We start from the raw sequence: 22,372 nt of genomic DNA, 5'->3' as shown, positions 1-22,372 counted from the left end.
CGTCGGGGGTCCGGCGCTCCCCTGGGCCGTCCCCCAGCAGCGGGAGAGGGAAAGGACTGCTCCCTGGACACCGAGGCCCCCCTGGCTGAGCACCTCTCGCCGAGGATTCCACTTTGGCCCGTGAAGCTCTTCCAGCATTTTCTCCTCTCTGGGGGAGACACTTCCATAAAACAAAGCAGATCCCGTCACTTTTCTTCTAAAAACCCTCCGGAAGTCCCCGTGGGGCCTCACCAGCCTTACCAGTCACCCACGGCCTCCAGAGAGACTCCTTGAATTCCAGGCTGTGCCCCTGTCGAGCCAGGCTTGCCCTGACCTCAGACCTTGGTGCCCATTCCCTGGGCCTGAGAGGTTTCCCCTCCCCTTCAGGCCAACTCCCACTTTCTTATCTCAGCTAGGGCTCCTTTTGCTCTCAGAGGTCATGACTCCTGCCCCAGGGCAGAGACCAGGTCAGGGGCCCCTCCGGTGCTCAGCCCCCTGTTTTACGGCTCGCTCACTACAGTGAAACGTCCCGGGGACTTTGTCTGCAAGAGGGATGCATCTCCTTTGCGGGCAGAGACCGTCCACAGAGCCCTGGGCCCCTCGCACTGAACCCCCATCAACACCTGTCCGGCGGACAGTGGGTGGTGAGTGGGTGAGGAAGCGTGGGGTTTGCTCAGCTCTTCCGGGAGACTCAGACCCCGCACTGACAGGGCTTTGTTTCCCTGGCTTCACCAGGCCTTTTATCCCTGAAGTGCATCTCCTCGCCCCGTCCTCTGTCTATACCTTCTCTTTGATTCCCCAAGCTCCATCCGCAGCCTGCCAATCTCTGACTCTTCAGGAGATCAGGGGAGAGTCTGAGCCCGAAGATAGGAGACCTAGAGCAGGAGAAGGGGGCAGGGGAGCCCCCTGTGCGCTGCCCTTGACCCACAAAGGCTGCCAACATGCGCAAGACCTGTCCTCGCCCCTATTGTCTAAGATGTTGCGACAGAGGCCTCAGGGTTCAATACCCAGCCCAGGTGGTCCGTTCTGCAGCCTCCAAGAGGCAGGGCCAGGTGGGAACAGCCGCGGTGGCCTTTACCGTGAGCTCGGCTTGCGAGGCGCACCGTGTCCTGTAGTCTTCACTCTGTAACCCGCACGGTGGCCTTAGGAGGTGCGCGAGCCTTTCGCCCTGTTTGACAGACGAGAAACCTGGAATTCAGAGACGTTCATAAACTCTGTCCAGGTCACGCAGCAAGCGGCTGAGCCTGGAGGTACCGTCCTCCTGCCCTTCGCTGAAGCCCCTGGGGGACCCCGCAGGTGTGTGGACACAGACAAAGCACCGGAAGGATGACCAGCGGGGTGAGGCTCTGGGCAAGGAGTGCTTAGTCACCAGGAGGCCACGAGCGCGTCGCACACCTCTTAGGCGCCCTCATTACTCCACGGAGCGGACGGGCCTCACCTCCTCCTTGCTGGCCGCGTCCAGCCCTCCCGTCCATACGAGACCTCCGACAGCCCTGCTGAGGCCAGCCCTGCCTTCCAGTTCAGAGCCTTGACAGCACATGGGGTCCCCTAAGCCCCACCCCGGGCCACTTAAATCTGCTTCCCCGGCCTTGGGACTTGGGTACCAGTATTTTTTTTTAAGCTTCCCTGGGGGTTCTCTAGCGCAGCCAAGGCTGAGAACCACCGCATTTTGGGAGATGGGTCCACGTGGAAAAGTTAAATAGTAGTTCATGGCATTATGGGCACAGATTAAAAAGGCTCAAATTCTTGGGGACTCAGGGAGGGGAGCTGGCGGCTGCCTCGTAGAGGAGGTGAGATTGGGCATCGGAGGAGGGGCCCTGGGCCCCCACACTTCATCTCCTGGCGGTGGTCCCGGGCTGGAGGTCAGCGGGGAAGTCAGGTGGTCCAGCAGAAACGTTGACTTCAGGGCTTATTTAAAAGGCGCCTGGTGGTTGTTAAGCAGAAAGAAGTGACGGCAGTGGGGAGAGGATGGGAGGGGGAGGGAGCCCCCCTCCTCTGCCCCCATCGCTCCATCCTCCTCCCCCATCTCCAGACCCGGCGCTTTCACCCCCAGCCTTGGGGATACGGTGCCGCCGCGGGGAGCTGCACTCAGAGGGCAGTGCCGGCTCCTCTGCTCCCAGAGGGGCTCCTGTGCAGCTCCCCCTGAGCGGGGGCATCGGCCAGGCCTGGCTGGCCCACGCTGTGTGGGGGGCCTCTGTCCTGACGCCCACACCCTCTCCTGACTCCGCCCCAGAGTTTCAAAGACAGAACCTGAGGTCCGCAGCAGGAAAACCGTCTGTTGGGCAGTGGCACAGCGGAAGTTCCCAGCTGAGACGAGATTGCTCGAGGCCGGTTCAAGTGCAGGAGGGCAGAGAAGGGGAACATGTCTGTCTCTGCCTGAAAACAAAACGCAGACAGGGCTTAGGACAAATCCACAAGGATGCCTTGCTTCCCAGACCTACCAAGGAGCCCGAAATGTCGGCCAGCCTCTCGGTCAGCCTGGGGGCCAGGTGGGCTCCGGATCAGGGCGTGGGGCTTCTGCGGCCTTCGTGCCCGGCCCTGGCCACCCCCCACTGGCCGAGCACCTGCATTAGCATCTGGAATTGTTCCACAGGTATGCCAGAGCCAGCGCCCGGGCAACGCTTCTTTTCCCCCAACACAAATGGAGAGATTTGGGGTGACTCTACCCCCCTAACACGGAACCTGGCGAGGTCTGTGTTAAAATGCAAATGCAGGGGTCTTAAATATTTTTAGGGTTGGAATACCAGAAACAGATTGTCCCGGGGCCACAAGGATTACCTTTTAAATGCAAATGAAAATAATGAATCTTTAAGTGCAGTTATTGTCACGGTGATGAGCTGAGGGCTGGAGGGAAGGGACTGACTGGGTGGGCCAGCATTTTATTAAAACAACAACAACAAGAAAAAGACCGAAAGGGGACGCAAGAGCCCAGGAGAGGTGATAAAAATTTCGCGGGGGAAGCCAGGGTGTTGACTGAGGTCCGGATTCCTGGGGTCAGTGACTCAGGGTGACAAGGAGGCCATTTATTCCACCAGAAAACCCGGGGTCATCTGGGACAGAAACGGCCCAGAATTGCTAGCTCGACCGAGTACAGGAACTGAAATCAAACGGGGGCACTGCGGGTGCCCTCCCTGCCAGAGACTCCTGCCCACATCCCCCTCCTCGGTACACGGATGCGCTCGATGTGTGGGATTTATTTTGATGTTCCCAGTGTCCGGCCGCCTGCGCGCTCACTGACAAAGCGATGATTGATCCTTTGCCTCTGATTTCCTTCTGTTCATCCGTTCACTCACCAAACTCTTACCCAGATCTGCTCGGTGCCCAGCTCTGTGCTGGGGGCGGTCCTGCCCTCAGGAAGTTTGCCGTCTGTAGGGGGACACAGGTGTGGACGCATTTAGGGTCTGGAGGGATGGAACAGTGTCGGGGGGGAGACCCAACCCAGGGTGGGGGAGCAAGGCAGTGTCTACCGGAAGTGACATTTTAAATGAGACCTGGGGGGGGAGGGGCAGACGTGGCAGAGGGAGGAGAAGCATCCACCAATGGGGGGACGCGCGCGGAGGGCCTGGGCGGAGAGTGAGGAAGGGAGGGAAAGATGGAGGTGGGATAGAGGGAGCCTGGCCCGAGACTGGACGTGGCCCTGCCCAGGCGCTAGGGCCGCGGGCGCTCAGTCCGTGGAGCTGAGATGGGATTGCTCGTCCCGAGGGCCCGGCCCTGTCGTCGTCCCTGCCCCGCACCGGCTGGGAGCAGCCCTCGGCCTCCCAGAGGACACCTCCTGCGTGAAGCGTGGTGCCTCCCGCCCCTGGGCGTCCCCAGTGGTGACAGTAGAGTTGTGTCACCAGAGGGTCTGGAGGAAGGGGCAGAGCCCCCCGCCCCCGCCAGGAGCCTGCAAGGGATTTGGGTCTTTTCTGTGTAATGAGGCTGATGCCCGAGGGCCGGGTGGGGTGAGCGGGAAGGGCCTTAGACCAGAGGCCAATGTGGGCTCCCTGCTGGGGGCTGAGTGAGCCATTTTAGGTGCCGAGGAATCGCGTGGGCGCCTTCTCCGGACAACTGAAGAAAACTCGGAGGGAACACGAGAAGAGGGGGGACTGGGCAGAAGCAGCGTGAGGAAGTGACCCTTAGGGTGAGAGAAGGGACATCACCGGGTCAGGGGACAGTTGGGACTGCAGCTGAGCTGGGGTTTCCCTCTGGGGCTGGGGACCAGGCGGCAGCTCACACCACCACGGGGTGCACGGCCTGGTGGGCTAGGGGCTGGCCAGGAGGTCGAGGTCCTGTAGAAAAGCCAAGAACGCTTTCGGGGACATTGAGATGGTGTCCCGGTCCAGCCATGACTCAGTTTCACAAATTCCAGCTGAAGCCTCCATTCCTGGAAGAGACTGTCACTGAGCCAGCTCGTCAATAGCCTTAGGGACGTTACACCTGGAAAGGAATCAGTGGCCACAGGCAGGAAGTGACACCGTGTGAAGCTGGTCAATGATGGCCATGATCACGCGGCCGAATGTTGGAAAAGACCAGCAGGTCATCAACAGAGACAGGCGAATGATAGGCTGTGCTTTATCGAGACAGGAAGACCTTTCTCTGTGCAAACTTCATTTAAGTTAAAAGAAAAAACAGGGTGCAGAGGTATGTACTGGGCCACCCCAATATAAGAAAGGAAGAAGAAAGAACAGTACATTCTTGTGACTGTTTACAAAAAGCACCCCTGGGAGCACGCCAGCGAAGCTGGTGGCTGTGATTAGCGACAGGACGGCATGGGGTCGGGTGCGAAGGACAGGGCACGGGGGCAGACTGTTTTCTGGAGACATTCTCATGTTATAGCAGAGGGGACTCTGCAGATGTCATTAAGGTCACTGCAGGCCACGTGTCCTCGGAAGCATAGTCCTGCAGTTACAGGCCTGCCTAGAAAACGCTATTCCAGATTTCGAACAAGTCGGCCTCGTGAGCCAAGGATGCCTGTGACGATTACTGGAGAATGTTGTTAAAAACCTGAAAGGAGTTTGTGTGCTCAGTCCAGATCCTATGGGGGTGGGCAAAGTTGGGCAAGTGTGACTCACAGCTGACCCTGGGAAGTAGGAACTCACGAGCGCAAACGGCCTTCCCAGGTGCCTGGAGGAGGAAAACGAAGAACAGTCACACAGACACACAGGAGAGCTCTCTGGGGTTAAATCGGGGAGCCTGTTCACCCAGGGCCCGCGGCGCAGGCCTCTGCTGGGTCTCGTAAACAGACACTTGTCCAAATGGCCTGACCAGCCTCTGCTGTTAGTTGCCTTTTGGTCTCTCCTGGTTGTGTCTCCCTGTCTTTCCCCAGGAATTGTTCAGGCTGACGCCTCCGTGGCCCACCCCCCGTCTCCGTGGCCTGCCCCCCATCTCCGTGGCCCGCCCCCCGTCTCCGTGGCGCAGCTTCCTGGCTGGCGTCCAGGAGCTGGCCCGGCTGAGGGTGGTGACAGGTGGCTGCCTGGTGCCGTGCACCTGTTCGGAGACCTGGGCCCTGGGAGGGTGTTCCTAGGAGCCCCTCAGCCACAGCGCAGAGTGGGCCTTGCACTTCCCCACGATGTGAGGTGACACTCGGTGGCACTTTGCTGTGATCTGGGGGCAGAGCGTGATGGAGTGGGAGGGGCGTGGGAGGCCCGGACTGGGGGGAGGATTCCTGATTGAGACACACCCCATTTTTTTGTCTGCAGGGAGCCTAAGAAGGAGTAAACCCAGGGCACAGTGGGACTGCAGCCCCCTCAGGGCACCCCACCGGGGGCACAGGACACCCACAGGGGATTTCCAGAACCTGGGGCACTGACTCTGTGGCAGGAGACACTTCCTTCTGGGAGCTCACTTCTCTCTCTGTATGAGCTTGCTGGCACTGCCATAAGGGATACCACAGACAGGGGCTTAAACAACAGAAATGTGTTCTCTCCCAGTTCTGGAGGCTCAAAGTCCAAGATCAAGGTGTCCACAGTTTGGTTCCTTCTGAGGCCTCCCTCCTTGGCTTGGAGATGGCCTTCTTGCTGTGTCCTCACATGGCCCCTGGTCTCTCTATGTGTCCAAATTTCCTCTTCTTGTAAGGGCACCAGCCAGATTGGATCAGGACCCACCCTGAGAGCCTCATTTACCCTTAATCCCTTCTGTAAAGTCTCCAAGTACAGTCTCATTCTCAGGTCCTGGGGTTAGAGCTTCCACATACGAATCTGGGGACACGATTCAGCCTATAACACTATCTGGAATTCTAACACCAAACCGTTTCACTAGCTGAAGGAAGAGACTGGGACGAGAAGGCAGAGGTGTGTCAGTCGAGTGTGGAGTGAAGCACCCCCAAGACTTTTGGGAAGGGCTGTCTTGTCCTCTGTTAACAGAAAAGGGTCCCCCTCCACGTGGTGAAGCCAGGGCCCCGCAGCAGGGCAGAGGTGTCTGGTCTGAGCAGGAGGAGATTCCTGGCGGTGGAGGGTCAGACACCCTGGACCCCAGGCCTGAGGGAGCTCGTAATTCTTGCTGGGGGGCTGGACAAACTCCTACGAAACAACAGGAACCTCCAGGCCCTGTGTAGCTGGGTTCTATTGCAGCTGGATTGCAGAAGGAGGAGGGTCCGTGAGGCTGGGGCTGAAGTACCCAGGGGTCTTGAGCCACTGCTCCTGCTACAGATCTTTCTGTCCAAAACAGTGAAAGCCAGTCAGAAAGCCTCAGTCACACGGATGCTCAAGATCTCAGCGTTTCATTTCAACTTTCTAAAACCTCCAGACAACCGTGGGGTTTGCTCTGCTCCCTAAGCCCCCCCCACCCCACACACCAGGTGTGAACTGACACTTCCCACCCCCGAGGGTGGGTAAGAAAACCTCCCCCCCGCAGTCTGCAGGCGTCCCTGAGCTCACCCCTGCCGTCCACCGCAGCCCAGCCCACAGGAGCCCGACCGCTGGTGGTAAAGCCAGCTCGCTTAGGGGCTCGGGGCTCCTTCCTGGCCGCTCTGGCCTCGGGCAACAGGATGTGGGCAGAGGGGAAGGAGGAGCCTATAGATTTAGGGAAGGACAGATGGAATCAGAGAGACAGGATGAGAACATGCGGAGCTGAGGACCAGGCAGATGGTCTGACACCCACTTCTCGGCCCTGCGTTTTCAGGTCCAGGGATCCGGCCTGGCCTGGCGCCCCCCGGCTCCCCTCAGCTCCGTGTGCCCCACTCCACGCTGCCCTCCGGAAGGCCCCCGTGTTCACCGCAGGCACACGACCCCTCCCGGGCTCCCGGGTTTGCGGTGGGCCCCTCGCCCCAGGGTAGGACCTCCCTCTCTGCGCCCGTGAGTCTAGGGCAGCGGCCTGGCCCTGGAGGTGGCCAAGGTGCCTCCATTTCAGGTGATGCCTCGGGACTATCTTTAAGACCCGCCTGAAGCAAGCAAATTAGAATTCACCTTTGCTGAGCACGTTAAGTGGGGCTCCCAGGGCCCTCGTAGGGGCCGGGTTGCTGGGTGGAGCAGAGATCAGCAGGGCCATTCAGACCGGGGACGGGGACGCAGGTGTCCCAGGCCTGACAATCCCGAGGGCCGTGCCCTCTGCCGGCGGCCAGGGGCGAGGCGGTGAGGTCACAGCCTCCGCATGTAACGTCCCCTGGGTCTCTGGGGCTCCAGGGGCACCCGCAGCTCCGCAGAAACCCTGTTTCAGCAGGAATCTGGCTTTAACAGGAACAGAGGATGTCCATCAACCCTCCTTGAATTTCTAAGGAAAAGGAGCCCAAATCTGAGCTTCCCAGAAACTGTGACTTCAGCTCATGCCCTCCCTCGGCGCCCTGTGGACCCCTGGGGTGCGGGGACCCCCCCCTTCCTCAGGTGCCCTGGAGCTTAGTGATGGAGTTCCCACCCAGCGGCAGGCGGAGGAAGGGGCCCCCCTGCTCAGGCGCCCTTGGTGGCGAGACCTCCCAGTGATAACTGTATAACCCCCCCGCGGGCTTCATTGTGCCAGATGCGGTATGTGTATCATCTCATTTAATCCTCCAGGAGCTAATACGGCCATTCCCATCGCAGAGATGAGGAAACTGAGATAACTGGCCCAGAGGGTGAATGTGCCCAAGGTCACAGCGTGGGTCAAAGAAAGGGGAAGTGAACCCAGGTGAGGTAACCACTGGGATGTCCTGCCGCCCCCCATCGATGGGCGTCAGCTCTGAGGAGCTGGTGGGTCACCAGCAACATGGACCTCAGCAACCAGGGAAGGTCGTCCTGACCCGCTGTCAGGAGCGCCCAAGGCAGGTGGGTGCAAGCCCGAAACCAGGACAGGAAAGGCCTTGCAAAGAATATTCCAGGCCACAGGCAGCGGACCTACAGCCTGCAGGCCAATTTTTTTTCATACTTTATGGAGGCATATTGACGTATCATATAATTCATCCATTTCAAGTGTACAATTCAATGATTTTTTAGTAAATTTAAAAGTCAGGTTGTGCTATAATTACCATAAATACGTTTGAGAACACCTCCATCACCCCAGTAACAGTTCCCAAGCCCGTTTACCTGCAGGTCAAAATCTGACCCACAGATGTGGTATTTGGTCCACCATATTTTAAATATATATTTTTTAAATTTGCTAGGTTTTTAAAATGAGACCATTTCATATAACATTTTTAAATTTTGACTTCTCTTGAAAGATCAGCAGATTGGGCAAACCTGGACCCTCCTTCATACACGGCAAAACCAGATGTCCCCCCTCAGACAAGCCTGTCCCCCAGTTTCTCACGAAATCAGTGAGGGGCCCAGGAGGGTCCCGGACCACAGCCCAATACCTGGCTTCATCCTCACGGCAGACGGCACAGCCATTGTGGCCTCTCTGTTGTCACAGAATCAGTTCCTGCTTTTCACCAGAGAGGAGCTGATCTTTTCACCTGGGCGACCTTCTCCGAAAGCAAAGCCACTTCACAGTTAGGGTTTGTCCCTTCTCTTGCTCTCTTTGGGGTTCGCTGTCTGCACACAAGGGGCCTTTGTTGAAGCTTGCTTCTCTCCCCAGGGACCTTGTGACAGTGGCTCAGAGGATGACTTTCCTTAGTTACCACCGTAGACCTTGCTGGCTGTCCACCAACTCCTGCTTTGCTCCTTTTGTTTTGTTCAGAATGTAATACTTTCAGGGGAGGTGGCCCAGCTCTGAAGGGTGGAACGCGATTGGTCGGAGCCACGCCGGGGCCTCGCATCTTCTTGGATAGCGACTGGCTTGGAGCAGGTGTGTGGCCTGCTCTGGGTGGGGGACGCTGACTTTGGCTGGGGCTCTTGGAGCAGACCCCTCCCCCCTTTGCCATCTTTGTTTATTGTCACAATGGTGTGTAACACTGGGCGCTGCAGCAGCCACCTTGGGGTCATGAGAACCACAGGGAAGCTGGGACAGAGCCCTGAGGGTGTTGAGCTGCCCGCCCATCCAGATGCCTCCTTTTGGACTTCTTGTCGTGAGATTAGACGCCCCATTGTTTAGGCCACTCCTAGTTACGTGTTCTGTTATTTGAGACCAAAATCATCCCGACTGGAGTGTAACATTATCATCCCAAGTGTGTGACCGACACCAGGACACCTCCAGTTCCCACCATTTGCTCAATTCATTACCCATATTTTGGGATGGGTTTCTCATATATAAAGCTACACTCAACCATTTTACGTTTGAATTTTTTTTTTTTAATCTCAAGAGATGAATTTTCCCTCATCTTAACTCCAGAGTTTGTGTGTAAGAGATATGCCCGAAAACCTGGATTACAGAGGGCCGAGGGGTTCACCAAGGGCTCAAACAGCACACGCACGGAACCTGCCACAGCAGGTGTCGCCCCGCCAGCAACTCGCAGGCGTACAGGGCGGTTGGCCCTGAGGACGTGTGACATGGCTTTGTGCGCCGCCAGCCTCCACCCACTGGCTTCTCCTAATTAGAGAATTAAGAGTCCCTTATGCCGGGGAGGCTCCAGCTGCTCCAAGCCTCACCGCCCCCAACACCTGGGGGAAAAGGGGACAGCCCCTCGCACTGGCCCTGGCCCACTGCTGTGCCCACAGCTCTCCCCACACGCGAGCTCCCATCTGCTGGGCACCCCCGTGTGCCAGTGTCTCTGTCCATTGGTGCTAATCCCTGAGACTCCTCTGTTAAGTAGGATGATTATGGCGCCCATTTCACAGACAGGGAAACCAAGGCTCAAGGAGTTTGAGTGAGTTGCCCAAGATCAAAGAGCTGAGAACCTGCAGTGCTGGGTCTGCCTGTCCCTGCTTGAGCCCTTCTTCCTTGCGCCACTGCACTCAGATCCCGACGAGCTCCCGGGAGGGCCCTTGGGCCGGAGCTCAGGGCTCTCTGGACTGCTACCTTCCGGCAACGGGACTTTTGCACCAGAGCCCTAAGCCTGAGCTCCTCTTAGGCCCCCAGTTGGTAAAGGAAGAGCCTTCTGCCCTGGCACACGTGCTGAGAGTTATCATAGGGACTGCCGAGGGAAGGCCAGGCGGCTCCCAGCCCACGTCCACCTCCCTCCCTGGAGACACCCCCCCATGACACCCCCGTTAGTAATAGAACCAGAGGCAGCACCTACCTAGGACGTGCTCTTGCCAAGAAGCTTTCATCAGAATCTAATCAGGCCTCTGAGGTCTAACTTTCAGTTTAAAAATATACAGATAAAGGAACAAGTAAAATAGCACAATGGGGATATAATTAGATTCACAGTATGGATTTTTTAAATTAATTTTTATTGAAGTGCAGTTGCTTTACAATGTTGTGTTAGTTTCTGCTGTACAGCAAAGCGAAACAGCTCTACATATACGTATATCCCTTCTTTTTTGGATTTCCTTCCCATTTAGGTCACCACAGAGCACTGACTAGAGTTCCCTGTGTTATCTCCCAATTCATCCCACCCCCCTACACACACACAACATGGGATATTATACAAGGTAAGTTATCTGTCTCTTCAAGAGTCAAAGACACAATAAAAGGAGACACGATTGTTCTGGATTAAAACAGATTTGAGGGAAATGGTAACAAAACACAATGCCTGATTCTTGATGTCAAGAAACCATCTTCAAAAAATATTTGGGGCAAGTGGGGAAACTTGAATATGGCCTTGTTATTGGATTGAATTCATTATTTTGTTAGGTGTGAGGATGGTATTGTGATTATACAGGTGACTATCCTTACTTTCTGGGGATGTATTTGAAGGAGAAAATTCAGTATGTTTGTAATTTACTTTAAAAGGATTCAGAGGTATACAGATAATAGGTAGGTAGGTAAATAGGTAGCTAACAGGTGGGTAGATATAGCGAGGAAATACGACAACATGTCAACCACTGTTGAATCTAGGTGGTGGATCTATGAATACTCATTGTACTGTTATCTCTACTTTTCTGTATGGGTTTCAAATATAATAAAAATGGGGGGAAGAAACCTTTTCAGGATGAAAAGTTTACAAACTGAATGCAGATGACTGTCGGATGATGACCTGAAGCCGGGGCCCCTGTTGGTCCCGTTTTGCCCACCTGGTGCCCTCTCTTGCCTTTTGAGCCTGGACTCTTTGAGGCTTGAATGAGTTTGCAGACCGGGGGCCCTGGCTCTGGGGCTGGACGACTAAGGCGTCTTGGAAATGAAGAGAAAGGCAGCCCCCGTGGCAGGGATGGGGTTTTGGGGAAGCAGACAAGCCAGGCGTGATTCTCCTCCTCAAGGAGCTTACAATCCCCAAATGTACTCTTCCAGTCTGTGTTTTTGGCCCACCTCTTTCTCCATAACGAGTTATGCTTTGATTTTGTCAAGTTCCATAAAGTTGTTCACTGGTGTTTATGGAACCTGTGTTAAATCTGTTAATTGACCTGGGGAATGTCAACCTCATCTTCCATCTGTACAGCCAGGAATGACTTTCTACTCTGGTGAATGGTTCTAACTTGGGCCCAGCCTTGTTGCTGATCATCTTGCCTTGCTATTCATTTTGTCCAGCTTTATTGAGATACAACTGACGCAAACCAGTGTGTAAGTTTAAGGTGTACCAAGTGTTGACTGATGCATTTCCATCTGACTGTGCTGTTACCTCTGTTCCCCTTCATGCTGGGGGAGATGACCCAGCTCCACCAGAAACTGGATATTTGAGCATACATTTCCTCATCTCCTCATTAAAATGGATATTCCAATAGCATCTCTCTCATAAAAGAAACCAATAAGGTAATACAGGTAAAATATCTGCCAAAATGCATGGGATATATAGCAGGTACTTAGTAGACAATAGTTGGTATGATTATTGTTATGATTGCAAATGCACTTCCACCTGAATAAGTTTCTCGTTGCCAGTTTTCTTTTTCTTTTAATTTATTTCATTGGGAATTCCCTGGAGGTCCAGTGGTTAGGACTCCGAGCTCTCACTGCTGAGGGCCCAGGGTCAAGCCCTGGTCAGGGAACTAAGATCCCATAAGCCATGTGGCACGGTAAAATAAAATAAAATCAGATAAGATAAGATAAAATATTTTATTGAAGTACAGTTGATCCAGTTTCCTTAAATATGAGGAAGAAATTCCACCACCACCTTTGATATACATTCATCAGTCAATGTAATGATTTCTTTTGCCATGTTCTCTGAGGTTGTGGGGAGATGGGAGACACAGGACAGAAGTGTCCTCCAAGGGTTTCCAGCTCACCCAGGACTAGGTCGTGTCTGTGTTCCTTTGGGTCCAGCAACGTCAGTCTCAGAGTAAGTGCTCAGGAAACATTTGGTAGATAGAAGGGAACTCCATCTGATGCCCAAGGCCCCTGGCCTTACTTCTGTCAAGTGGAGCTCAGGGAAGATGCCTGGAGGGAGGAGGGGTCTGGTGGAGGGCCCCTGTTCCATAGAAATCACAGGAAATGCTCGAGAAGATTCTGGCACTTCTGCCCTTTGGAGCCGTTGACCCATAAGGGGAAACTTCCAGAGCTCCCTCATCATCAAAAAGTTTTAACCGGAGCTTCAGCGGGAGCACCTGGGTTCAGGAAAACAGGCAGTCATCCAAGCTGGCTGTGTTGCCAGCACCATTAAGCAGTGATTTTATGGGGCCACCTGGTCTCTGGAGGGGGAATGGGCTATAGACAAAGAAGTTAGCACTCTAACAGGAGAGAATCTGTAAAGCAGAAAAGCACCCGGAGCTCGGAGCCCCAGTCCTGCGTTTTAAGCAGGATGCCTGAAGCGGGGGAAATGTCTGCCCCATCACCTCACTTGTTAGCAGCGAAGCAAGCACCAACCAGAAGCCAGGACTTCTGATCCACATTCCCAGCTCCCGCACCCCGGCAGCCTCTCCCAGGACAGGCCCTCTGCCCTCAACCCGCAGGCGGACAGTCTCGGGTCGCTCTTTCCTCAGATCTCCCAGCCTTTTCTCTCCTTCCCGCCCGTGGGCACCACGCAGCTTCGAGGGGCCTTATGTCCAGAGCAGCGAGCTGGGACTTGTGGGTGTCCTGGCCACGGGATGCATCGGGGACGATACAAAAGGCCGCTGCGATTCTCACACTGTCCCCAGCTGCCAGGACCAGGGCCGGAGAAGCAGACCCTCTGTCAACAGATGTGCCCTGGCTTTGTGCTTGAGAGGTGGGCATCACTCCCCTCCGGGGGAGAAGGGAGTTCTAGCAATGTCCTCATTTGAACAAACAGCAGCGAGAAGGAAATCATAAGGAGAAAGAGCCAAGGGGAAACAACGAGCAAACTCTGGAAATTGCACTGTGATTCCAGCGTGGCTGCACTCAGACTCTGCTGACAGGACGGTGTGTTTACCACCCTGGTCGAAAGGCGTCAGGGAGGGCTTCCCTGGTGGCGCAGTGGTGAAGAATCCGCCTGCCAACGCAGGGGCCGCGGAGCAACTAAGCCCGTGCGCCACAACGACTGAGCCTGCGCTCTAGAGCCTGCGTGCCACAACTACTGAGCCCACGTGCTGCAACTACTGAAGCCCGCGTGCCTAGAGCCCGTGCTCCGCAACAAGAGAAGCCACAACAATGAGAAGTCCGCGCACCGCAACAAAAGAGTAGCCCCCGCTCGACACAACCAGAGAAAACCCGCGTGCAGCAATGAAGATCCAACGCAGCCAAAAATAAATAAATAAATAAATAGATTTATTAAAAAAAAAAAAAAAAAAAAGGCATCAGGGAGAATTAGGCTGCAGCCTCTAAACAATGTAGCCGGCAAATGAGACCTAAGCCCCGGGGGAAGGGCATCAGTGGGTGCGGCTGCCTGGGTCTGGGGCAGTTGAAGAGGCAAGCAGCAGGGCCCTGGGGAGAGGGGAGCGAGGCTGGGGCGGTTATCCTCTTCCCACAGGAGACACATGTCTTGGGCTTGGTCGAGCTGATGGCTAGCCCGGGACCTAGCGCCTTTGGCCCCCAAGGACTTACGGCTCACACAGGGGACACGGCAGACAGAGGCCCAGGAACACTGATGTGCATTTGCGCCAGTGCTAGCCCAGAGCAGGGGCCCCGCCCACCACGACGCCGTACCCGCCTGGACACTGCACCTGGCGTGGACGGCATCGCGGGTGTTTGCACAGAGAGACGAGCATATGGGCCCCAGAGAAGCCTTTCTGAGTAGGGAGAGGGAGGGCGACCCCCTTCCAATCTCTCTCTGGTGGTTTTGCTTCGGTGTCAGAACCTGCGGGCCGAGGCAGAAGGACCGCCGCCCCGCCGTGTGGCTTTTTCCGCCCCCAGCTGCTTCTGTCTCTCTCGGGCTCCCAGACACAAACAGCTGAGCAGATAAACAAGTCAGCAGCTGCTCCTCCTCCCCCGACACCACGGTCCCCAAGCCCCACCCCCTCTGGCCTCCCTCCTCCCCGCAGTCACACTGTCCGCAGCGGCAGCTGCAGCCCACGCCGCCGTGGCCGGGGAGGAGTCCTTCACCCCTCCCACCAGCCGCTTCCAGCACAACAGTTGTGCAGCCCAGGGTCCCCGAGGAGCACAGGCTACCAGGCCCAGGAGAGCTGAGAGGAAGGGGTCCATCTGCACAGAGCCTGGAGGGGCCCCCATCCGGACCGCCGGGGAGGGCGCCCGCGGGTGGAGGGAGGCCCAGAGGCCAAGGCCCGGCGGAAACCCTGAGCAAAGGCCACTGTTCTGGTAGCGTGTGCGTGCGCACACACACACACACACACACACACTCACAGACACACGCGCACATACACAGTCTCATTAACAAAATAAACGTTGTCACAACAGACTCTAGGCTGGTGTGTGTAACAAGCCCCCAGCGCCCACGGCGGCACCCCCGAAGGCTGGTCCTGGGAGACCTGGAGTCGGGGGCCCGTGCTGGCAGTGGGGACCCCCCAGAGGCTTCCTCTGCAATTTAGAGTCTAAGTTTGGGTTACTCCTGGCTCACCTTCATTCTGAGAAGCTGAACACGCTGCATCTAGGAAGACGCACCAGCCCGTCTCACCCCGAAGCTTCCACATCCCCTCAGAGCACAAGGCAGGGATTGGACTTGTCTGAGGAAAACAAGGTACCATCCACGTGCCGACTGTGTTAGATTTGTCTGCACGGCCCGATGCCGCCCCGTGGGGAGCAGTGGGGGCGCCAGACCGCACGGCTGGGAGCTGGGCTGGAAACCTGACAGCTGTGTGACCCTGCACATGTTACACAGCCTCTCTGAGCCTCGGTGTTCCCGTCGGTAAAATAGATACTATCTACGTCACAGCTTTAGCTCCCCTTCATTTTCCAGGTGCGGTTAGGTAAGGCGAAAAAGGTAATGTCTATAGTAAAACACCAGCCCTCTGCTGCGGCCCCGCCGGTGCTCAACAATAATAATATCCTGAGGGAAGCAAGGTGGAAACACAGATGGAAAAGGGACAGTGGAAGTGGCAGGAGCAAAGGGCGCCAAAGCCGGTGCCCGAGGACGTCCACGCGGGCCCGGCGGCCTCCCTCCTTGCAGCTGTGGGACAGAGTCCTCTGCCAGCGCTACTGACATTTGGGGCTGAGCAGTCCCTCCTTGTGGCCCCAGTTACAACCATCAAGATGTCTCCAGACCCAGCCAGTGTCCGGGGGGGTGAGGAGCACGCGGTGCCCCTGGCTGAGAGCTGCCACTTTGGGCCGAGACGCTCGGTCGCCCCGGGGAGGTAAGGCGCAGCAAGTTCGGAAGGAGGCTCCCCCAACCTTCCCGCGATGAGAGCGACTCGGACAGCCCCTGGGAGGAAGACGCGGTCGAGGAGAAGACGGCGGGAGGGGACGCGGGCCTGCCACCCGCGGGACCCCCGGTGCTGCCCCGGTGGGAGTCGCCCACGTCGGGACCTTGGCCTCACCTTGTCTGCAGAACAGAGGCGAAGTCTTTTAACAAGCGGAAAATGAGGCAGGGGTGGGAGGCAGCTCTGCGGCGAAGGGGCCGTGGCCTGAGGGGAGCCCCGCGTCTGAGCGGCTGCAGTCCTGGGCCGTGGACACCTCCACCGCGGTCAAGCCCACCGCTGACGAGGGCATTGTGAAGCTCCCGCTGCCGCTGACCAGAGCTGCTGTGCAGGGTCCCCCGACACGGGAGCGCCGTGGACACGGCCTGTCCCTGCTCCTTCCAGGGCTCACCATCTGGTTATGGAGAAAAAGAATCCCAGAAGAAGGCCATAAACAGAAAACGCCTCACAGCCTCCAGTGGCCCGAGTTAGGAGGTGTCCTCAGGCCAGACCTGCAATCTCAGTCTCCTCATCTGTAAAGTGGGAGTAATGACAGCCCCCACGTCGCCACCTAACTGTCAAGAGTTAAACGAGAGAATTCATGTAGGAGACTTAGCGAGGCGTTGGCACAAAATCAAGTGCAAAAAACTTGTTAGCAGCAAATACTTACTGGGTTCTCTGCACCGGGCTCTGCACTGGCCCAGGGCACGTGGAGGTGAGGGCAGGGCTTCTGCTCAGCCGGCCTCCCCAGAAGCCCTGGGGGGCTGGACAGACGCTGGGGAGGCATCTGGTCCTGACGCTGGAGGCTGGCAGGGCGTCCGTGCCAGATCTGGAAGCAGGGCCAGTGGTCTTCTGCCCGGTGAGGGAGGTGGAACGCTGCCCATGGAGGCGAAGCTGAGCGCCCCCGAGCAAGGCCCAGTGTAGGGACAGTGGTGGGAAGGGAGCCCTTTCCATCAGACACTCTGTTTCCCTTTCTGACACCACTGCCAGGCAGGCGGCTGGGCTGATTATCAGGCTCAGATGTGACATTTCCCCAAACCTGGGCTTTTAAGAAAAATTTTTATTTATTTATTTATTATTTTTGGCTGCGTTGGGTCTTTGTTGCTGCACGCGGGCTTTCTCTAGTTGAGGCGAGCAGGGGCTACTTTGTTGCAGTGCGCGGGCTCTAGGCAATGGGCTTCAGTAGTTGTGGCTCGCGGGCTCAGTAGTTGTGGCCTGCGGGCTCTAGAGCGCAGGCTTAGTAGTTGTGGCCCGCAGGCTTAGCTGCTCCACGGCATGTGGGATCTTCCCAGACCAGGGCTCGAACCCGTGTCCCCTGCATTGGCGGGCAGATTCTCAACCACTGCGCCACCAGGGAAGTCCCCCTAACCTGGGTTTTGATGACGAAGCTGTCATCATCCTCTTGGCCCAGCTTCCGTTACAGCCTGGACCTCAATCTTTCACCTGGCTCTGGTTTCATGGAGCTGTGCCATCACCTAGAAACGGCCTGGAATCCTTTTTGAACACAGATGGCGTGTAAATACAGAAATAAGTGAGCTGTGAAATACAAGAGTGTGTGGGTGAGAAGGAAGCCCGAACCTGCAGGGCCGCGAGCTTGCCTCCTTCATAGCAGCATGTCCACAAGGCCCCAGGCCCCCGTGGACACTCCCTGGGCCGCACTGGGCCTCCTGGGACGGGTCTCTCTGTTTGCTGCTCCCGACACACCCACCTCCGGGCAGGGGCTCTGCCTTGGGCCCTGCGCCCCCAGAACCCGCCTACCCAGAGCAGCCTCCCCAGATTCTGGCCTTCAGCCTAAATGCAGCTTTCTGTCTCCAGACAAGGACCAGCCCCGAGGCTCCAGGTCAAGAAGGAAAGAACCGCTCCTTATGCATCACGCTGAGACCTCTGCACGCCGTTTCTCAGCAGCGTCATATGGCCCCTTCCCTCGGGATGTGGGGAGGCTGTGAGCAGCCCCTGAGCAGGGCCACGGGCTTGTGCGGGCAGCTCAGGCACCGGATGCTGCAGCTCCAGGCTCCACGGACCGTGCTCCACGGACACCCACAGTGGGAGGGGAAATGGGAAGCGGGCTATTGTGACCTGACTGTCCTTGTTTGTTTATTTATTTTTAATTTTTTTTCACTTTTGGCCACACCTTGCGGCATGTGGGATCTTAGCTCCCCGACCAGGGATCGAAGCCGCACCCCCTGCATTGAAAAGCGAAGTCTTAACCACTGGACCGCCAGGGAAGTCCTGACTGTGTTTGTTTAGAAAGAGGAACATTTCACAATATGTCCGTATATCCAATCGTTACGTTGTACACCTTAAACTCACACAATGTTACAGGCCAATTGTTTCTCAGTAAAACCAGGGGAAAAAGAAAGAGAAACAAGAGGCCAGGAGAATCGACAGGGTTCTGAGGGCCCAGAAGGAAGAATGAAGGGGGTGGGAAAGCAGGGATCCCCACAGAGTCCCTGTGGCCTGGGCTCTGGTCAGCGGGAGTGCAGTGAGGGGTCGGGGCTCTGAGGACTTGGCCCCAAACAGGACACATTTAGAAAATTAGAAAAGATCAAAGCACCGAGCGTGGGGTGTCGGGTCTGAGCCTCCCTCTTCAGTGACACTCAGTGGACACAGCTCCGCCCCAGGGTGGTCGGGGGGCAAATGCTCACCAGGCTTCTGGTCTGAAAGGCCTGGGGAGGGGTCGGGCCTGGGAGCCTCCCTGGGCTCGCGGACGGCGCTGGCTGCTGGGCCCACAGCACACTGGAAGGCGGCACCTGTAAACGCTCACCGTGCAGGGGAAGGTGACAGGTCAGTGGCGGCCGGCCGACTCTGTGCCCCTCCCCTGGGCACTGACCAGTGACAGCAGAGTAATGGAAACAGACAGCCAGATGGACCCCGGTGCGAAGCAGAGGCTATGGCTGTGGAGCGGAGGGTTCTGAGCTGTGGGCAGAGGTTGGGGTGGTGACAGCTGACCGTCGCCCCGAGTGTCTCTGAAAGGCAGGCCTGCGGTCAGCCTCCCCTCCCCCCAGGGCTCCTGCCGGGGGGCTCCTCCAGCCCACCGCCCGGTGCTCAGATGTCCTCACTCTGAGCCGACAGTCTTAGGAAGCCGCCCCATGGTCCCTCCTAGCGTCAGATGAAACAGGGTCACACGTGGTGACCAAGGACGCCCCAGCCTGGGCGAAGCCAGGGCCTGAGCCGGAGCTCGGACGGGCCCTTCCCCCAGACCCAAGGCCCCGCAGGACCCCCGCCGGGCCCCTGAGATGCAGCGTCCCCTGTGCTCACTGTGAGCGCAGCGGGCCGCCTCCCAGGGTTGCGAGAACTGACTCCCCGAGTGTCACCAGCTGCAGACGCCCCGTCGTTGTAAACGGTCAGGCTCCAAGCCGCCCAGGGCTTTCATCCCCCCTCCCCCAGCTGCTCATTACCCTGCTTAATTAGGCCAGGAAGTGCTCTCACAAAGGACACTCTCGGCAGGAGGTGAGGACAAGGAGAGATCCCAGCAACTCCACTTCCTGAGGCTCCAGCGGGGCTGCTCAACATGGCTACAAGGCAGGCGTGTCTCCCTCAGGCAGCTGCGGGAAGAGGCTGAGATGCTCGTTTGCCCCCAGGGCCTCGGGAGCTGGGCTGAGCTGGTTTAGGGGAACAGCCCCGGATCTGGGAGCTCGGGAGTGCCTGCCCCCCCCCACCCCCAGGCCCCCCGCGGGAAGAGCTGGCACCTCAGGAACCAGCTACGGGGGTCCAGCCCCATCCCTGACAGAATCGCAGCCTAAGACACGGCCCGAGACCACCTCCTGTTCCCAGCCGGCCCGACCTTCACCCTGAGCCGCTCCGGTCCGTGCGGGGCCGGCTGGGCACCCCCAGCTACGCGGCACAAGTTCTTCCGAGTCTGAGTGCAGGAGCGGCTGTTGGTGCAGGGCGTGGGGTCCAGGGGTTAACCGCACGGACGGATGGACTAGTTCTGTGACCTTGGACAAGCTGTCCACTCCTCTGAGCCTCAGTTTCCTTTGCTGAAAAAACAGAGACAGTTGTCTAGGCTCTTGGGAGGTGTGGGGACTCTTCTCCCCACAGCAGAAGCAGGCAGACCCTCAGGAGGAAGCAGCTGGCATCCAGCGTCAGACGGTGGTCTACCCACACTTCCACTTTGCTTTGGGGGGAGCTTGAGGAAGGGGGGACAAGTGCTCATGAGCAGCCCCCCTCCACGGGGGCATCCATGCTAACCTTATCTCACTTAACCCGTAAGTTATCTGCTGAGGCTTCAGATAAGAAGGAGTAAACTTACTGAACTTGCGCTCTAGAGCCCGCGAGCCACAACTACTGAAGTCCGCGCGCCTAGAGCCCGTGCTCCGCAACAAGAGAAGCCACCGCGATGAGAAGCCCGCGCGCCACCACGAAGAGTAGCCCCCGCTCGCTGCAACTGGAGAAAGCCCGCGCACAGCAACGAAGACCCAACGCAGCCAAAACTAAATAAATAAATAATTTTTTTTAAAAGGAGTAAACTGAGGCCCAGAGAGGGTGGGGAGTAGCCTGCGAACGCACCGCAGACCCTGCCCTGGGGTGATGGGCGGATGCCCGGGTCTCATGAGTCTGGGGCTGCTTCACGGCCTGGAAACGTGAGAGTGACACCGCGAGGGGGGCCTGAATCTCAGCACCGAGCTGGGTCATCTCCTGCGGTGGAAGTCGTCCCGGATGACTGTCTGGAGGGGCTGCTTTTTCCAGCCCTGGGACCCGTGGTCACTGGCCAGGAGCCGTGCAGCTGTTGGCCCGATAGTCCTGGTCCATGCTTTATCCATGCTTTATGCCGGCCGCTTCCGTCGTATCAATGTTTTCTGAGAGAATGTGCATTTCTTGAGAATTGGCCTCGTTTTCCTCGCCCAAAAGGATGGAAAACAAAAGTGATTTTTGGTCCCCATGTCTGGCAGTGCTGTGATGTGGGAGTTTCCTGAGTAACTTTGAAAAGAGCTCTGCCATCCCTCCCACCCTCCCATGAACAGCAGGGGGATGGAGGAGGGGAACTGGGTCCCTCCAACCCCACAGGAGGAAGGCAGTGGTCCCTTCACCCCCAAGGAACATCTGGGACCTGGGACCCAGCTTCCCCAGGACCCCAAAGGAATCTTCATTTCCTCGGATGCCCCCCAGAAATGTGCCCGGCCCCCCAAATCCCCTGCCCGCTGGTTTCCGGCCCTGCTGGTCGTGGTGCTCTGGGACTTATTTGACTGGTAAGGTGGTCCTCACTTGAAACCCATACGATCCGAGGGAGTTCCTAGCTGAGCAGCCAGAGGTGTGCCCCCTGTGGACCCTAAAGCTGGAGGCCTCTCTCTGGCTTTGTCACTCTGTGCTGTGAGCCGAGGGAAGTGAAGCCAGCAGAGCTCCCTGCGGCTCCGGGGACACAGCCTGGGTCAAGGCACAGGGAGGGAGGTGGCCTGGGCCCAGCACTTCGTAGTCCCGGCCTTGGCGTGGTCAGCAGGAGGAAGAGGGGCCCAGGCACCACCCGTGCTGTGGAGGTAGCCGTACAGGGAAGGTGGGACCCGCCAGCCCGGGACGCCGGCATGGGGATGCGGTGAGGGCTAGCTGGGGGAGGGGCCGCCGGCTCCCACGCAGGCCTTCCTCCCCAGCCCCCGCTGGGGGCCCTTGGAGCCCCGCCCTTCTCTCCGCCCCCCGGAGCTGCCGGCTCCCCGTGCTGATTCCCACACGGAGCAGCTGCCGTCCTTCCCCCCAGGCTGCGGAGAGCCTGGCCGCGTCACACGCCCGCAGCAGCTGGGGTGCCCCCTCCCACGTGCCCGGGAGAGGCTGAGAGGGATTTTCGGGGGCCCTCCCCGTGGGTGGGGTGGAGGACGAGGGGTGACAGCCCCCCTCCTTGGGCGTTCTCTGGCTCCCCTGAGCCTGGCGAGGCCGAGCGGCTCCCGGGTCCCCCCCTGCCCTCGGGTCTGCCCAGGGCCACGTCGAAGCACCAGGCGGCAGCCGAGTCCAGAGTCTGGGCGTGTGCAGCCGTCCATCTCGCCCAACAGCTGGGTGCACAGGGGCTGCGGCTGGGGGTTGGCGCCTCCACCTGCTGACCTGCTTGGGACACGTGGGGTTCGTTCCAGAGCCCGCCTGGGCACCCACGTCCCGAACTCCAGCTTCCGATGCCGGGTTTGGGACGGGGCGCAGGGAAGCCTGGGCTCTCCGTCCTGGAAACGTGGGTGTAGGGGTGCGGAGGTCGTCGAGGAGGTGGGGCAAGGGTGGACGCTGCGGGTAGCAAGCCCAGGGCAGACGTGATGACAAAGGTGGGCCCTCGGGAACGGGCAACGGCAGGGGCGAAGCAACCCAGGTTGGGGGGCGGCTCTGAGGAAAGGCCATCCCAGCTGAGACAGCAGGGGTGAGGCGGGACCGGGTTTCGGAGCTAA

General features: G+C 57.8%; 1 long non-coding RNA gene across 1 annotated transcript; it reads right to left on the bottom strand.

Moving 5' to 3' along the window:
* Window positions 1-16,186: 16,186 nt before the first annotated feature.
* LOC132372878 (uncharacterized) lies at window positions 16,187-20,922 on the bottom strand. The gene is made up of 7 exons (XR_009505261.1): window positions 20,526-20,922; window positions 19,801-19,996; window positions 19,415-19,561; window positions 18,781-18,932; window positions 17,386-17,552; window positions 16,687-17,060; window positions 16,187-16,431 (listed from the first exon to the last, which is right to left on the bottom strand). It is a non-coding gene; the product is annotated as an uncharacterized LOC132372878 (long non-coding RNA).
* Between the last annotated feature and the right edge of the window lie 1,450 nt (window positions 20,923-22,372).

The sequence above is a fragment of the Balaenoptera ricei genome, chromosome 10 (genome assembly GCF_028023285.1).
Source record: "Balaenoptera ricei isolate mBalRic1 chromosome 10, mBalRic1.hap2, whole genome shotgun sequence".
Lineage (NCBI taxonomy): Eukaryota > Metazoa > Chordata > Mammalia > Artiodactyla > Balaenopteridae > Balaenoptera > Balaenoptera ricei.
The sequence above is the reverse complement of the archived record's forward strand: the minus strand, read 5'-3'. Positions and strand labels throughout refer to the sequence as shown.